At 36.3% G+C, this 18,623-nt stretch overlaps 2 long non-coding RNA genes across 3 annotated transcripts; one reads left to right on the top strand and one right to left on the bottom strand.

Moving 5' to 3' along the window:
• Positions 1-8,543: 8,543 nt before the first annotated feature.
• On the bottom strand, positions 8,544-9,636 carry LOC116167543. 2 transcript variants are annotated; one of them, XR_004144564.1, is made up of 3 exons: positions 9,517-9,636; positions 9,059-9,423; positions 8,544-8,936 (listed from the first exon to the last, which is right to left on the bottom strand). It is a non-coding gene; the product is annotated as an uncharacterized LOC116167543 (long non-coding RNA). The 2 variants fall into 2 exon arrangements; XR_004144563.1 differs by lacking the exon at positions 9,517-9,636 and having other exon boundaries at positions 9,059-9,489.
• A 2,951-nt stretch (positions 9,637-12,587) lies between these two features.
• On the top strand, positions 12,588-13,459 carry LOC116169858. Its single transcript, XR_004145093.1, has 2 exons — positions 12,588-12,795; positions 13,149-13,459. It is a non-coding gene; the product is annotated as an uncharacterized LOC116169858 (long non-coding RNA).
• The last annotated feature ends 5,164 nt before the right edge of the window (positions 13,460-18,623 follow it).

Raw genomic sequence — 18,623 nt, 5'->3', positions numbered from 1 at the left:
GTTTCCCTTAAATGGAAGACAAAACATTTAGTCCACGGAGTACAAGAGATCAATATTCCTTGTGCTACAGCAATCATCAATGTGAAACATTAAACCAATTCAAGCGTATTTATATCCATAACCATAATTGAATTTGCTGCTAAATTTCGGATAAGATGCTTCTCTAACCAGTTTTCTATCTAAACTCATTAGGTATTTATAAGGCTTCTGAAAAAAATTTTACATCAATTTACCAGTAGTAAGGTTAGGCACAGTTTTACATCTACCTAGCTAAAAACACTTTAAGCGAATTACTAATTACATACCTTATAAGTTTTCAATCAGCACGAGAATAACACCGATTATAAGGTATGTAATTCTAATTCGCTTAAAGTGTTTTTAGATGTAAAACTGCCTAACCTTACTACTGGTAAATACCTAATGAGTTTAGATAGAAAACTGGTTAGAGAAGCATCTTATCCGAAATTTAGCAGCATAAATTCAATTATGGTTATGGATAACGCAATTGTGATCATAAATACGCTTGAATTGGTTTAATGTTTAACATTGATGAATATCGTAAATCCAAGCTACATACGCGGCATCGGATGTGACGGAAAACGTAAAATAAATCAAAAACAAGAAGCACAGTGTAAACTAGTAATGTGAAGCAGTGACAATTACAGGTGGTGACACTGTCAAAACAGTATAATTAATAGTAATTATAGCACGGAGTCTACCGCGTCGTTTTGGATAAATGAATAAAGAATACCAGGAAGGAGAATATCAACAATATACGTGCGACCCATATATATAAGAGAAGTATATGGATAACCGCCTATGATTGCAATGTGCAAATTGTTCGCCATAAAAGAGAGCTGCCCTATTCCTAGTCCTCAACTCGGTATTTATGCGCAAACTCCCCAAGTAAATATTTACTTCTCTCCGCCTACTTTTAAGTAGCGCCAATTTCAAATTTCATAACCTATAACTCGAAAATAGGGTTAAAATTTTATTAAACCATTATTGTGTGCAATTACCATATGTAAACACAACCACGAACCATTCGGAAACTTCACCCAGACTTCTATTCGTTTCATGCAGATTCATATTCACCACATTGGCCCCATTCCATCTGCCGACTCCTATCACTATTGTCTGATCCTGTGATGTCTTTAGATAAGTATACTAGCTGGCCGAGGCCCACCCTCCCAAGACCAATCGCCGCCGAAGCGTTTCTTACCTGTTGACTATATCGGTTCGATTCCCCTACTAGCATCTTCACCGATCAGCGACGACAATTTGAATCTTCCCTTTTTTGTGCCCTCAACATTGTTTTCGACCCACAAGGATTCGGGACCTGCAGTCAATGGCCTACTTGAATGATTTCACTGCCAACTCAAATCAGCGCTCACGTGCCACCCAGTGCGTTCTGGTTCAAGGTACTCCGTATCGTTCTGCTTGGAAACTGTAGCATTTTCACGGAGAACTTTCGAGCTTCCTCAGCGGAGTTTGTTTACGGTTACACCCTTCAACTTCGAAGGCAAACTTTGTAACGATTTAGAAACTTAAATTGCAATTGAAATAATATACCTGTAGGGATTATATCTTGCAACATGAAATTGGATAAGTTCGAATCAGCTATAATATAAAGTGATACATTACCAATGTTCAAAGAAACAATTAAATTAAAGACATTTACTGATTTTAAAATAAAATTAACATTGTCGAGTTGGAAATCTTTCAGGTGTTAAGTGACCCCCATATAACTTCGTGCCCCCATCATGCTTGTGTGCATCCAAATCAATGCAGTCATAGCGGTTAAAATGACGAGAACACAACCTTGTTTTTACATCATCGAATTCCGATAGTTCACATGCTTGCAGTCACCGATTCTTGTTGCTTTTTTCACTTGGGAATCTAATAACAAGTATGGCATAAATTAATTGATTGCAGATAATTGCATTGTAACTTACTTGTGCCATGAAACCGAAGAATCCACTTTCCCACAAGTACCTGCATTTCTTTATTTCTAAGTAATGAACACACTAAAATTGCCAAACATTAGGTATTCCTTTACGTATACTGATTTATATAACTACGAAAGGCTTCTTTACTATTAAAATTAAACAAAAGTTCAATAACTCATAAACAAAACAAACAATTTAACCTCAATCCGTTATGTCAAACTGGAGTAAATACTTGGTAAATAACCATATATACTTCTCTTATATATATGTAAATAACACTACATAATAACAGGCAAGCGCATTAGCGCCTAGTTCCCAACTAATGACAGAAGTATATTTCCATCCACTAACGTTGGCGATAGGCGTGTCCACTCGTTTATCCATATACTTCTCTTATATATATGGTGCGACCGCGTTGGCTTTTGCAAATGGCGGACAGTAGTTTCCTGTTCCAGTGGCGTACCTATCTTACAGTTGTAGAAGGATACAATTATAAAGAATTTTACACGAAAACAATCTAAACCCCCATGTGTCTACTCCGCCTATGACTTTTCTTTAACTAACCTCAAAACTACATTCCGATAAAAATTTGTAAATTTACATGTACTATATAAAAATAATATTCGTATCAATACTTTACACATGAAATGTAATTCCCAAACTTTTATTTTTTTCCGTTTTGAAGCAACCACAAGCACAACTAACCATTATTTTATGTCACTGCAAAAACCACAACAAAAATGAGTCATAACTTCCGTCGCACTCCCTCTTGTATACAACCTGAGTAATGCTCCTTCCTGGTGTTCTTTATTCATTGTTTTGGATGTTTTCTATTGGCCAGTTTGGAATTTAGCTCAAACATGGCGACCGGAACCAACGACCAATCAAAAGAGATACCCCGTTGTCGCCACTGGCTCTATAAAGTCACTGTAAACTAAACCAACTACTATCGGTACTAAATTGGTCCGTGTCTGTTCCATTGAGTTAGAAAACTAATGGAGGGAATATAATGGTAGAGGGGGTAAGAATTTTTGTAGACGGAAGTTGCCACAGATAGAGGCCACTCGCGTGGATCGGTTCCCGTGAAGGTACATTTTGGCCGACATTATTTGACATATGAAAACGCGGGTCCTGTCACTGTCAGTTTTCCACCAAATTCAAATTTTATTAAATTTGCCGTTTTAAAATACCTAATAATTTCGGATCGGTTTGTGCTCTGGTTTATATAAATAACTAACTGCCGCATAGTGTTTTTATCACACGCAATTTTGTGAATTGAGAATGATTAGCTGCGTATCATGCAAAATTTCTCATAAAGGGAAGAAACAGGGCATTTCCTTTCATCGGTAAGACATGTCATTTATCATGTTGTAGGTGAGGGTGTAGATACCTAGTTTATGTTTCTTAGTTTTCCAAACGAACCAGTACTTAAATAGTTACCTAACATTTGTAAATATATCTCAAGAACAGCTCTAGAAATTTGCTTTTGTGCTCACAACGCTTCATTGACTGTGATTTCGACCAAACGTTGCACCGGAAAATGTTCATCAAATATCTCGTCAAATATGCAGTAGGTACTATCAAAACTTGTTTTTACAGCTAAACGAGTTTATAATATGGATATCAGGTGTAAGTTTTTTTACGAGTGCGGATACATTTTGAGACCAATAAACAATAAATTATTATTGAATTTCTCTGCCGTTGTAATGAACCTGAGACCAAAGATCATACTACACTAGATAGACAGCGCTGTATAAATTTTAGACTCTCATAATTCGTCCCGCCAAATAAGTCGACTGCGTCCTCCAGCGGCAATGTTTTTATGAGAATAGTACAAACTACCTGGCGGGGTAAGAAGACGCGCGAAATGGCAAAGCACAGTTATTTTTAGAATAAAGGGCTATTGTATGGGATATCGGTGTCATTCTTAAGCGCAACCTTGTGTGGGTGTTATAGATGTTTTTATCTGGTTACCTTACTGTAAATTAAAATACCGAATACTCACATCTTGTTTTAAATTAAATTTTTTATCGTAACACAACGAAGTGAGGTAAAGCTTATGTGCTCGTGTTTCCATCTGTCCGTCCGTCCGTCCATCCGTTCCATCGAGATCTCGGCCCCTGGGCCACCTAGAGACTTCGGGTTTACGCTAATTGATAGCCGTTATGGTCTATATTTGTCCATTTCGATCAGTTTCGTATTTTCCATATTTTGCGCAGGCTGCGCAATGCCAACTTTCATATTTATGGAGATATTTCTTTGAAATTTTAACTACAGACGCTTCTAGTTTCGACTCACTTTAGCTGGACACAATTTTATTATGTAGGAGGCTAAGCGGGATATCTCGTTTATCCCAATCATAAAATGCTTAATTACAACAAATCTAAATTAGATAAATGAGTGGTTACAATGTAAATATGCCTGGATAAGTAGGTGCATATTATCACAGATTTATAGTATACATATTTAAATATGTGATATTATATTTGAAGATTTGCTAAAGTATCGTAGATACGTGAAACCAAAAGTTTTCAGAAATTATGCTCAGAAAAAAGACGCTTTTGCAATTATTAATTTAATCCGAAAATCTGGAAAATGTATTGGTTAGCGCTGGTTAAATAATAATAATAATAATAATATGATTTATTGCCCAACAGAATCAAATTCCAATTATAGGACAATTACTAATCTAAGAAAGCACAATAACTAAATATACTAATATAACCGCTAACCTAATAAAAACCAAATTAAATGGTATTAAACTTAAACAAGATTAAAAATAAGATTAAAAGTAAGATTAAAAATATTCCAGATCAGATACTGAGCAAGTGTTAATGTCTCACATATTAGCAATTTTGTTAAAGTTGCTTACCATAACAAATATTGGTGATTTACAAAGTAAGTTTGTATTGGCCTTAGCACAATTGAAAGTATATACATTACGAGCCGAAGAACGTAAAAAAAAGCAAAGGGAATATTGTGTACAACTTTCAAATTATTTCTTTCATTGTAACGTCCTGACTGTAATAGAATCTACCTCGTCTTGAATGACGCCCACTTACAAATGTAATTTTATCCCAATGATAGTGAGAAGTGTTCAGTAGGTCATGTTTATGTGTCTTGTGTTTAGACAATAATCACTCTTTGTATTTATGATATGATTCGAACTCGTACGAAGACGGCTTCGGATGAATCAGTTACGTTCTTAATTTTGAAAGCCCCCTATAAATATTTTTATGGAACTACTTAAACGCGAAACAACTCTTGCATATACGCTGGCTATCTAGTGTAGTATGATCTTTGCTGAGACCAACCAGTCAATTGTAGCTATTGATCAACACAGTGAATTTAATGGGAGTTGTCAAGTTGTAGTGGCTATAGTAAACTGGCCTTAATTATACTACTGGAACATATCGATGTATATTTAGATTTGTAATCAATGATTATATTAAATCTGCATACTTTCCCATCCTTGTCTATTTTGTTTACTTTACCACGAGCATGTATTTTACTCCTTCTATACGTTTTTTTTTTGTTATTATTCCTATTAGTGGAAAGAAAATTATATCTCTACGCCACTGAAGTGAGACGCTAATGATAACGGAAGTGGTGTGGTACTTTAATCACAGCTAGAGGCCACTTTTGGTTCCCGTGGTCTACGTCTGGCCAAGTATTTGATTCCCTCCAAGTTTTCTAACTCAATGGTCTGTTCACACGCGTATTAGCGCAACGAGTTGAAGAAAAACGTAGTGAGGGGAACTTGCCTCCACCGTAAAATAGAATAGGATTCTATTTTACATTACTATAAGGGCCGGTATTTCCATCTTCGGATAAAGTACTAGATTCGTACCTGCCAAATAACTGATACCGCCCGTTATCTTCCGTTTATCTATCTGCGAGTATTTCCATCAGCGTGCGGTATAAATATATCCCGTAGATAGCTACCTAACCATAGCCAATGTTGCCGATTTTAGAAGTCTGTAATAGAAAAAGATAGCGAACGGCAGGGCCATATATTAGAGCAAGATAGCTTACTACCTGACAATTTGAACGAATGCTTTTGTTTTGGAAGGAAATTCAGTGACTTGTAATATAGGTACTTGTCAAACGTAAATTACAGAATAAGCTTTACTTATGAGTACTCTGAACATGAACCAAAATCGTGATGTAAATGCACCGCGTAGAAAGAAAAGGCTAATTTCAGCACATCTGAAAATCGTGTGCTTGTGTCAAGAAAATCTTGATCCATTTGGAATCTAAAATAGGTTACCTATATCCTTCAAGAAAACATAGTATGTATTTGCGTACTTCCAGTGGCGTAACTACAATGTCTCAAAGGTACGCAATGAGGACGGGCCCCGACTTAAAAGGGGCCCCGGCAAAAATGTACAAAAAATGTAATTTTTATATAAAAATACTGAAAAAAATTGAAAATTTCCCGAACTCCTTCAATGTTACGTTTGTGTTAATTATTTACATAGTTTGCGTTACTAAAGGAACAGATAACATTGTTCACAGGCGGTAAATAGGTACCTATAGGTGAAAAATCCGGACCAATATCTACAACATACAAAATTAACAATCCGAGGAAGTAACTATTGAATTTAAATCATCATATCATATCATTTAAACCTGACCTTACTTTAATACGAAATTTGATATGCTCAAAAGTAGCCAGCTCAAAGAGATTTAAGAGCAACTCCACCCGTTTCCCATTTGTGAAACATAAAATTCCGAAGTCTCTTACATAAAGTACCTTCATGAAACACTTTGTTAATTAGCGGGACCTTCTGCAGTCCAGAAGATATCTGAAGGTCCTGAATACGGTAACCTTAAACTGAATTTGTATTTCGAGATGAATGCGACTAAGTACTTTTAACACTCTAGCATTTACCTCTGCATGGAGGAAACAGTTACCGTCATTCAAAAAAGGCGGATTCATACACAAAGAATAGAAATCGCTAATCAAACTTAATAACTAAATGAGTTTAAATGTATCTCCAGCGGTGTCTGTAGATACGCCACCTGTACTTGTCGTTTGAAATTTTGAAAGCAGACATCTCAGAATGGACGAAAATACCATAGTGGAACCTCCAAGAGAAAAGCAAAAAACGAACGTTGAACAGCGAATAAATAAGTTCAGAGTTAAGCAACGTCGGAAGATCGATATGAGGGTGATATCTTTATTAAAGAATCAGAATCTTCTGGAGTGTATTTCTAGTGAACTTTCATTTATATATTTTTAAGATGGTTGTCATTAGAAATCCAAGCGGTTATATTAAGCGTAAGGGAAAGGGCCCCCAAATATTTTTGAGGACGGGCCTTTAAAATGAAGTTACGCCACTGCGTACTTCTACAGGGTTCGGCAATGAAACGGGAAGATTTCGTAAATAATTTTATTATCGAAAAAATATTTTTTTTTTGTAATTAGTAATACCATACTGGGAAATAAAAGAGTAGCCATTTGATATACAATGTTAAAAAACATTATTTTTTGAAAATTACATCTGTCAAATGGCCTCCGTTGACACGTATGCATTCATGGAGTCGAGCCTGGAAGTTCTCGACGCGTTTGCACTAAACTCTCGCCATTTTGGTAATAAGCCTTAATTGCGTAACCGCGATGCTCACCCGTCCAACGCTCCATTGTAGACTAAAGGGCAAGCCACTCGGGTCCCGACAGGTCTGTGACTGTCCTCCCTACCACTTCACCGCCCGCTGCAAGCCCCACCCCAAATCTTCCCGTTTCATTGCCGGACCCTGTACTTCCATACTTCAATTTCTTTCTTCGTCACCAGTTTACTGGAAATTTGACGCAATATCCTGGGGTTATGTTGATAACTGCAGAAAATCTACCCAATAACTTTATCTAGAACTTATCCAGCCGATAATATTTAAACGAGGTTCGAAATACCCGAAGTGACGCTAACTGTCGGTTTACCTGGAAGATATCTTATACTTGACTTTATCCCGAGATGGAAATACCGGCCCTAAAGTGCTTAGTCAAGTCGAGTAACTTATGTTTGTTCACATGCGTCCACTTGAATAAATTACTTAAACTACTAAGGGCCGGTTGGCGGTTGCACAAAGACAGTTTAAACCTAGCTTGAAATTAACCAGTGGATTACGGTCTAGGATTGGTTGAAATTTGACGTTTTGTCAAATTTCCACTAATTATATGTCAATCCATTGCGTTAATTTCAAGATATATAATATTAAAGATGGTAGGATGACTCGCCGCCATTATGTAAGACAGAATGCGGCGCCAGTTAAAATCGCTCCCTAGATGTCGCCACCCATCCCAGTGTACTTCACAAAACTGTCAATTTATTCTAACACGTCATTTAAATTTGAATTAAACCATCAAATATGAGAAAGTGTTTGATTTGAGACCACAATACGCCCTTAACTTGTGATACATCTTTACTTCGAGTTCCTTCAGTATGTAATTGAAGCATTTCGACTTTTTTTTTAGTCAAAATACCTACTTAGTGTAAATGCAATAATTACAATTCTTGTTTTGTAGATTGTCATAACGCGCAGCTTCTTAAAAATATGCGTAACTAGCAAAATTGGTCTCATTAAATTGTTGACGTTGTTTATAGAAAATTTATTTGTAAATATTTGTAAAAAATGTAACAGGCAGTTTCCCTGATAATAATATGGAAAAAGGGTCTATGTTTTAACGCATCTGTATTTTAAATTTCCATGGAAAGTAGGAGAGCGACCACTAAGTAATTGTACTCGGCATGAGACCCAAGGCAAGGAAGCTGTGCAGAAGTGTAGTGTAGTTGTGTTTCCCCACACATCGTTAGCATCGACACCTAATACAATTCCACGTCGTTGCCTACGCAGTGATCTGTCATTCTTCTGAAGTCCGAAGTTGGTCGTTTTGCAGAGGCGTTAAATGGGAAGATGACTAAGGTTAGGATAAGCCACAGTTTCCTACTCCCGTTTTGTAGTTCAGCCTCCAGCACTGCCACACTCCTGGAACAGAAGTTGGTTAAAATTATTGCACTAGTCCCCTTCTAACCAGCATTTAGATCCTGGGAGCTTCCGAGATTAAGTTATAAAATAAAAAGGTAGGTTGAACAAGTCGGGTCCCCTACCTTCCATCTTAACAGTAATAATGTAGACTTTTGCCAGTTCCTTCAATCCCCATCTCAGCACCCGAGAATCTCGCTAATCAAACGGGCAATAATGATTTTGTGTCAGAGGTTCTTACAGCTCTCGGCATGATTGCTTACACCGTAGATTGTGTAGGTGAGGGTCATTTGATGCTTATCTTAATAGGTATAAGAAGGGCGGCTCCTGGTTTGTTCACATATGGTTTACATTGATCAATGACTTGTTGACTTCGCTTGATCCAGTACAAGCTCCGACAGCTAGACGGGGTGAGAAGTCTGTAATGCAGGTATTGCGCTACTATTTACTGTGATAACGAGCATCCTTTTTAGTGGAACCCCTCAATGCTCTGTAACTTTGAACTTTAGCAAAGTGAACAGTGCGATGTGCAAGTTTGCTTGCTTATACATCCGATTAGTACCTACTTGTCTATTTTATTTACCGAAATTGTTTGCAACAATAACTAGGTATAACACACTGTAGATGCCAAACCACACCAAGTCGCTAAGTAAAAAATTTTTGTACATAACATCATAACCTAAAACAATTTAAATGACATTAAGTTGAAGTCATATATATTAATATATGGGTTGAAGTATATATATGGTTGAAGTACACTGATCACCCTGGCGCCATCTATGGATTGAGTTTACCTAGCGCCGGATTTGGCGTCAAATTTTACAGGTATAAGCGCACCTACCAGTCTCTTTAAACTGCGTTTGTGCAACCGGCACTCTACTAAATTACTGATTGCGTCTAAACCAGGCTTTAAAGCAAATTCAAATTCTCGTGCGGTTGCGCAGTTCTGAGGGAGTCACGGTGCAACACTCAGAGCAAGTGCTACGCTTTATTTTATTTCCATATACAGTGAGTTTTTTTTTAAATGCGATCATAGGAGTTTGCATACAATGTAATTTCCCTATGTTCGATTAAAAAAAAAACACATCAATCTATGAGGTGTGCGCGGTTCACATTCCCAAATCGGGCAACTGGTGTGACTATGAACAACAACTCTATAGTTTTTATGATGAAGAGCACTCGGTAAGATTTTTTTAAAGAAGCCATGTGAGGCCATAGCAACTTTAGGATACATTTTTCTTAAACTTACGATAACTTGACCTCACAGGCCACGCACTGACACCACAACTCATTGTGTACCAACCTTCAATTATTTGTAGGTCATGTGCACCTGGTATTCTACTAATTTGATCTATTCAATACATAAATGAAGAAAATAAGAAAATAAATACCGAAAACAATTAAAATAAATGTTCGAAGTGTCCTCCTTGACATTCTAAGCAATAACTTAACCGATTTCGTAATTAAATTGGACGGCGGTATTTTTAAAAATGTGACAGCTGTCAATTGTATCTACTACTCATTTGAACTACTCAATAGAGTGATGTGTTTTTTTTTTAAATCGAACAGGGAAATTACATTGCATGCAAACTCCTATGTTCGCATTTAAAAAAAATTCACTGTATATGTTTATTTCTTGATGAGGTGCAACCAGAGACATGGACTACCACTCCATGTCTCTGGGTGCAACATCGAAGGGTCCAAGTGTTGGGTTATGTGTATTGTAATAACCTTCACTGATTACGTATTTACCTAAGTGTCCTAGTTATTCATAATTCGCCTTTGTGGGATGAAATAACCTAAGACCTTTGTTTATATAAAAAATGCTAAGACGCTATGGGAGTCGGGAATGTTTTCCACCGAATATCTATTTTGAACATAGCCTAGTGACATTCCAAGGTGACCGATGTATTAACAAGTTATTTAATTTTTGATTTGTACTGCCATATTGGCTGTGCCACTTTTTCGTTTCTTCAAGAAGTACCTGTTCATGTTTATATTGTAACCATTTCTTGTGTGATAATGTCTGCGATTGTAAAAGTTGAAATCAAACAAGAAGAAGAAATAATTGCTTCTCTGGATGACAAAGTTTTACTTGGCAATGATGGCTCTGTTCCAATCAAGTGTGAAGTCAATGAATGTTCGATTAATGTGGGTTATTCAAACGTTGGTGAAAATAAAATCCAGCAGAAAAATGAACTACTGATTGAACATTCCAAAAATTTATCGTATGGCCAACCACAAATTAAAGACTTTTGTTGCGCTCAGTGTGATTTTGCAAGTAATTATAAATCCAATTTGAGAATTCATTTACAAACGCACAAGGTTACCAAAGATTTCGAATGTGCACAGTGTAATTATGCAACTCATAACAAATTCCTTTTAAAAAATCATCAGTTAAAACACAAGAGTACCAAGGATTTCCAATGTGAACAGTGTGATTATGCAACCCATACCAAATTCAGTTTTAATAATCATCTATTAAGACACAAAACTGTAAAGGATTTCAAATGTGCTCAGTGTGGTTACGCAACCAATTATAAATCACACTTTAGAAGACATACATCAACACATAAAACTATCAAGGATATCAAATGCGCACAGTGTGATTATGCAACCCATGACAAATCCAACCTTAAAAAACATCTGTTAGCACACAGCACTGCGAAGAAAATCAAATGTGTAGAGTGTGATTTTGCCACAAACTTCAAACACACTTTTAAAATGCATCTGTTGACACACAAAAGTGTCAAAGATTTAAAATGTGCACAGTGTAATTATGCAACTCATAACAAATTCTATTTTAAAAATCATCTATTAATACACAAAATTACCAAGGATTTAAAATGTTCACAATGTGATTATTCAACCCATAGCAAATTCTATTTTAAAAATCATCTATTAAGCCACAAGATTACCAAAGATTTAAAATGTACACAGTGTGATTATGCAACCCATAATAAATTCAGTTTTAAAAATCATCTATTAAGACACAAGACTGCTAAGGATTTCGAATGTGCTCAGTGTGATTATGCAACCCATATCAAAGTCAGTTTTAAAAATCATCTGTTAAGACACAAAACTGTCAAAGATTTAAAATGTGCACAATGTGATTATGCAACCAATAATAAATCGCACTTTAAAAGACATATGTTAATACATAAGACTGTCAAGGATATCAAATGTGCACAGTGTGATTATGCAACCCATGACAAATCCAATCTTAAAAAGCATCTGTTAACACACAGCACTGCGAAGAAAATCAAATGTGTACAATGTGATTTTGCCACAAACTTCAAAGACACTTTTAAAACGCATCTGTTGACACACAAAACTGTCAAAGACATAAAATGTGCACAGTGTAATTATGCAACTAATAATAAATCACTCTTTAATAGACATTTCCTCAGACACACGACTGCCAAGGATTGGCAATGTGCACAGTGTGATTATGCAACCCATGACAAATTCATTTTTAAAAAACATCTATTAATACACAAGACTGTCAAGGATTTCAAATGTGAACAGTGTGATTATGCAACCAATTATAAATCTAATCTTAAAACACATCTATTAAGACACAACACTATCAAGGATTTTAACATAAGATAATTAACTGCCTAAATATGCATAAGAAAACCATAAGAAAACCATGGCTTTCCTTGTGTTATTTCATTAAAGTAAATACGCTACATTACATTCGTCATTCTTATTGTTGTTTAATATTGCAATGTTGTAGGTCGATTTCCCAATGATTATGCAGGTACATAATGAGGATAATATATTATTCACCAATTTTTTCCGCTGTTTCATATTTCAACTGCAACCAGCTAAGTATTCGATGAAGTCATCATCTATTTAGGTATTGATTTTTTCATCAACATTGACATTATCGCTAGAGCAGATTTTACTTTTCATTCTCCTGTCTCCGGAGAGAAAAATATGAAAACACAATTTCAGTTTTCACTGAAAAAGGTTATCTACTGCGTTACCACAGAAACAGCACCTAACTATTCATAAAAAGGAAAACAAACTTGCCTACTTGACGCTAATAAATCCCTTAAAAAACTATCATGTAGGTAGGCCATGGATGATAAGTAATAATACTTCTCCACATAAAATAGTCTAAGTACTATAGGTATTATTTAATTCATTTTGTTTGCTAATATTTAACGGTCTTGAATTGTAAAATTTGTTATGCGAGGTATTTTTCAGGGTAATATTGAGATGCCCCAACCTTGGCAACGTCCTGTGAATATGATTGTCGATACGACGCACCCTATACATCATATTAGTTACACATGCTGCCAACCGAAACCTGGTGGGATTACCGAAAAGGGAAAGAGAGCGAAGATGAGACGGATGGAATTTCTCGGAAGATCACATGTGTTTACCATTTCAGACACCTGCCGTCCAGTTTTTTCCTAGAAATGCAGGGAATGGGCGATTTTCGGGTGGTTTTTAGGGGTGTTAGAAGATCAAGTTACCGCGTCGCTTGGGGTAGTCAATAAATACGATTTAACATGTGTACAGAGTCTTTTTCTTGTAACCGGTTTCAGTGTAAAGTATGGCTTATCTTGAAATAAGTATTTTGTTATACCTTAATCATTACTGCGTGCTTTTGTTTTTTTATATCAGGTGAGGTATTTGCTTTATTCAATTAATCCATAAATGTGTTTAACTTGAATGCAGATTGTAACCCTTTACTTATGTACTTACTTACTGAATTCAATCACTTGTACCTCTAATCATTGACTCTAATGTGTAACCTTTGTTGGTTTTGGCAATCATGTTTCATTGTCGTTAGGGCTGCATCTGTATTGTACGTATTTGCATGTGTCCCACTATTTGCGTACCGTGCTTTTTAGTCGCTCTCGATTATTGCATTGCATTTTATTATAATTGTTTATTTGGGCTGTGAGTAATCAAGAGGAAAGTTTATACGGGCCTTGGTGAACCTAACACTAACATTTTCACTCGTTCCGAACCCAACAACTTTGGTCCAGGATTACAGGGTCTCCACTGGTCCTGGGTAATCCTCCCGCCCAGCGAGGTATATTTGACATCTCTTGGTTTTGTCCGATGTATGTGTTGTAATACCTGGGGAATGGCTCGATCCCATTTTGGTTACTCATAGCGTGTTTGTAGTAGTTACCCCGGTTTCGAGAGGACTCAAAAGTGCTGTACATTAGATGTTGTTCATTATAGGGCTACTCCGAATTAGGTTTTCCTGCAGTTTTCCTAATTCGTAAGGAAAATGCCGGAGTAGTATAGAGCCACTTAAGACGCTCTGCAGGGGCACCGTTTTGGTATTAGCTTCAATATAAACGTAATCAGCTATTGTTTTTGGTATTCCTTACCCATAAAACGCCCTCAGTGCCTGCTGAGAACCCAGTTATTACACAACGTAGGTGTCCTACATGACGATCACGATCTTAGTGCACTCGGAGTGGCCCCAGAGTGACAGATTCTCGCGGGAAATGTAAGCGAGAATATTCAAATAGGCAGCCATGTTAATTTGGCATTCCCGCTACTACAGAATATGGTCCAATATTCCAGTGTGACTTGAAGTTGGCGTTAGCCACCATAGTAGGAGGCTAATGGCCGTTTCCACCGACAAATTTAAGCAGAGCTTAGCTTAAGCGTAGCTTAAAATCCATGGCAACGATTATTGAGACAATGGTTGCCATGGATTGTAAGCTATGCTTAAGCTAAGTTCTGCCTAAATTTTTAGGTGCAAACGACCATAAGATCATCACAGCAATCAGCATTTAGGGAGGTATGAGCAAACCATACAAATTCAACCGACAAATGGGAGGGTTAAGAGCGAATACGCTGACTCAAACCTATCAAAATATATACAACAAATAATGATTATTTAAGATTTATAAGGTCATACCTCATACCTTCTAGTCTAGCTGAAATTAATGAGGACCTCATAGCATGCTGTGTCTTCTATTCAAAGACATTAAAATTTTTAACTTCCTTGCTTCCATTCTATTCGTTCAAACGTCCGTCTACTTGACTGTTCAGCCGACGCAACTGTTGACTAAACACCATAACGGTGTTTTAGTATGTAGCAAACGTCAACATATGCCTGAACGATTCTGTTGACACAACATGTATGTCTATGGTTTCACCGGCACCAATCAACGTGCGGTGTCACTTTTTAATTACTTCCAGAAGGATCTACATGGTCACCGTTGTATAGGTTGTAACCACTTCTTGTGTGGTAATGACGACGATTGTAAAAGTGGAAATCAAACAAGAAGAAAAAATAATTAAATCTGTGGATGATAACTATTTACTTAGCAATGACGTCTCCGTAACAATCAAGCGTGAAGTAAATGAAAGTACGATTAATGCGAGTTCTTCTAATGTGATGTGTACTTGGGAAGATGCAAATAAGGTTCAACAGGAAAATGAATTAGTGATTGAACATTTTGAAGATTTGTCATATGGTGGCCGATCGCAAATTTTAACAAATTTTAATTGCGCTCAGTGTGATTATGGAAGTAATTCTAAATCAAATTTGAGAGCACATTTACGAAGACACAAAACTACCAAGGATATCAAATGCTTTCATTGTGACTATGCAACCAATAACAAATCCCATTTTAAGAGACATCTATTAACACATAAGACTGCCAAGGATTTAAAATGTTCACAATGTGATCATGCAACCAATAATAAGTCAAACCTTAAAAGACATTTGTTAACACACAGGACTGCCAAAGATATGAAATGTACACAGTGTGATTATGCAACCCATGTCAAATCCAATCTTAAATTACATGTCTTAACACACAAGACTGTCAGGGATTTTGAATGCGCCCAGTGTGATTATGCAACCAATAACAAATCCAGTTTTAACAAACATTTGATAACACATAAGACTGTCAAGCATATCAAATGTGCACAGTGTGATTATGCTACCCATCACAAATCCAATCTGAAATTACATTTGTTAACACACAAGACTGTCAAGGATTTTGAATGTGCACAGTGTAAATATGCAACTAATAACAAATCCAGTTTTAACAAACATCAGTTAACACACAAGACTACCAAGGATTTAAAATGCGCACAGTGTGATTATGCAACTAATAGGACTTTCAGTTTAAAAATGCACCTGTTAATCCACAAGACTGCAAAGGATTTAAATTTAAAATGTGCACACTGTGATTATGCAACAAATACCAAGCCCAAGCTTAAGAAACATCTTTTAACACACAGGGCTTCCAAGGATTTTAAATGTGCCCAGTGTGATTACGCAACCAACAATAAATCTCATTTTAAATCACATATGTTAACACACAAGACTGTCAAGGATTTTAAATGTGCTCAATGTGATTTTGCAAGTAATTATACATCCAGTTTGAGAGCGCATTTACAAATACACAAGACCACCAACGATATGCATTCATTGTGTATGCAACTTAAGAAATTCCGTTGAAAAAGACATCTGTTATCACACAAGAGTATTAGTAATTTATGTGGGCAGTGAGGTTATGCAACCAATAATAAAACAATTTAAAGCATTGTGAGACACAAGGTTTTACGGATTTTGAATACCTATGCCCTGTGTAATTATGCAACTCATAGTGAAGTTCATGTTTTATAACATCCAGTCTGATTCCCTACGACACAAATTACAAGAACCACTTTAAAGTAGGTACATCTATAATTGTGAGACACAATTTCAAGGGGTTTTTAAATGGGCTCATTAGTCCATACAGTAAATGGACTATATTAATACGGCAGGGCTTAGGCAAATGGATGCATTGCATGCTAGATATTTTAATCTTGTTTTCCTTGTGATGTAATGTAAGAATTAAATAATAGCAGAATGATCTTGTACAAAAATCAACACAATGAAAAAATTTCTACTGAAAACATGACATGACAAACAACTCTTATAATGCTTGCTTTGGGGAGAATACCCTTCACAGAACACTGATGCCGATTTACAATCATATGGTTTAATACGAAAAACATAGAAATGTAAAACTGCATCAGGTGATCTGGGACTGACATTCTCGCCTGGCGAGCAATATACACACGGTTTGTTTTATTAAAAGCTGATTATACATCCCAACAGTCCTGCAAAAATATCAGCTGATAATGGCATCTCATATTTGTTGAAATATAAATATATGCAGGATTTGAAACAAACTTCTGTGCACATGAAATAGTTTCATCTACTTGTAAAAATGTCATCAAGAAAACCTTTCAAAAATATAGCTTCTTTAATTGCTTGACAAATATAGCTACATAAGTATTCTGCTTCAATACGTACTGGATAAACTTACTGGTACTTTATTTATTTGATTCCCATGAAATTGCCTCTTCTGACATTCCTGACAACAAAAACAAATAACTAGGATAAGATTTTCCATCAATTATTTCTCCAATCAGCATCACAAAATCGTCTGATTTCCAAACCACCCTTTTTGTATTAAATTCCCTGATAAAATACTTCCAAATTCTTGTAGCTTGTTGAACATGAATATTTGTGTAGCAAGGATTAAACTGGCTTTAATCCCATGGTACATCTATTCTTTGATGCGATTCGTCGATTAGTTTCGATGGTGCAGTGTGTGGGTGTGGTGCATGTGCCCTATACATTGTAGTGGTCCTAGGGGGTCTATCAAGCAGACACTAAAAATGTTGATTTACCCTATACTTACCGTTGGCAACCCTGGCAAAAAACTACAAGCAGAGCCATCTACCTTTCAAGTCGAAACGATGGACGTTTCGCGGCACTTATGCATTTGGATAGTAGTCTGCTCGATATGGTGGTACGAATGAACTCCTACCTTGTGTAATCGGTTCTTGTATGTGTTGGGACGTGAGACATAATCGGGAAGGGAATGAAATAAAAGACAGAACTTTTGTGCGGTAGAAGTGGCAAGAACAAATAAATATATTACGCAGACAAGACCATCCCAGGGAAACCTTCTACGGGACAAAAACCCCGGCATAGGCCACACAAATACTTGAAATAAATCGCCTACAGCAATAAAATGCAAGAGAAAATTCACATAAATAAAACATCTCAAATTGTATGATAAAAATCAGATAATCACATCAAATGTAATTAAACAAGTTCATAAAAACAAAATACACATCATAAATGCAGTGGAAAACCTGATAAATCAATTCAGTACAAACACACATCAAAATACATGTACATGATCAATTGTCTCGGTTGGTATCCATTCTCCTATTGGTAACTCGAAATGGGGTGAAGTGTTAACCGAAGTTGAAAAATTTTATTTACAAGACCTTCCCTTTCAATTTGAACACCATCAGAAACCAAAACCTCTGTAACCCACAAGCCAAGGAATTAAAGGTACCGCAGTAATTTGTTACAATATAACACCCAATATCTTGAATGCAAGCGATCATATTTATTGGAGGGGGGAGGATAAGAAGTTGTCCCTTTCAATTTAAGGAGACTACAGGAGTGTAAGGAGGTTCATAATAATACAGATGGGAGGTCCATGATTCCATACAAATCAGGTGGAAGAAAATCTCATTCATGAGTGATTAAAACCTCCGCCTAGAACCATTTTTTTGTAGTGTATTTTCGCATTTGATTATTAAAACTTGTTTTTCACACAAAAATCTATTGTTGCAAGTCAAAAACTGTAGTATGTGCATACCTACCTTGACTATCCTTAATGT

Source organism: Photinus pyralis, unplaced genomic scaffold, assembly GCF_008802855.1.
Source record: "Photinus pyralis isolate 1611_PpyrPB1 unplaced genomic scaffold, Ppyr1.3 Ppyr1.4_LG4, whole genome shotgun sequence".
In the NCBI taxonomy this organism is placed as follows: Eukaryota; Metazoa; Arthropoda; class Insecta; order Coleoptera; family Lampyridae; genus Photinus; species Photinus pyralis.
The sequence above is the reverse complement of the archived record's forward strand: the minus strand, read 5'-3'. Positions and strand labels throughout refer to the sequence as shown.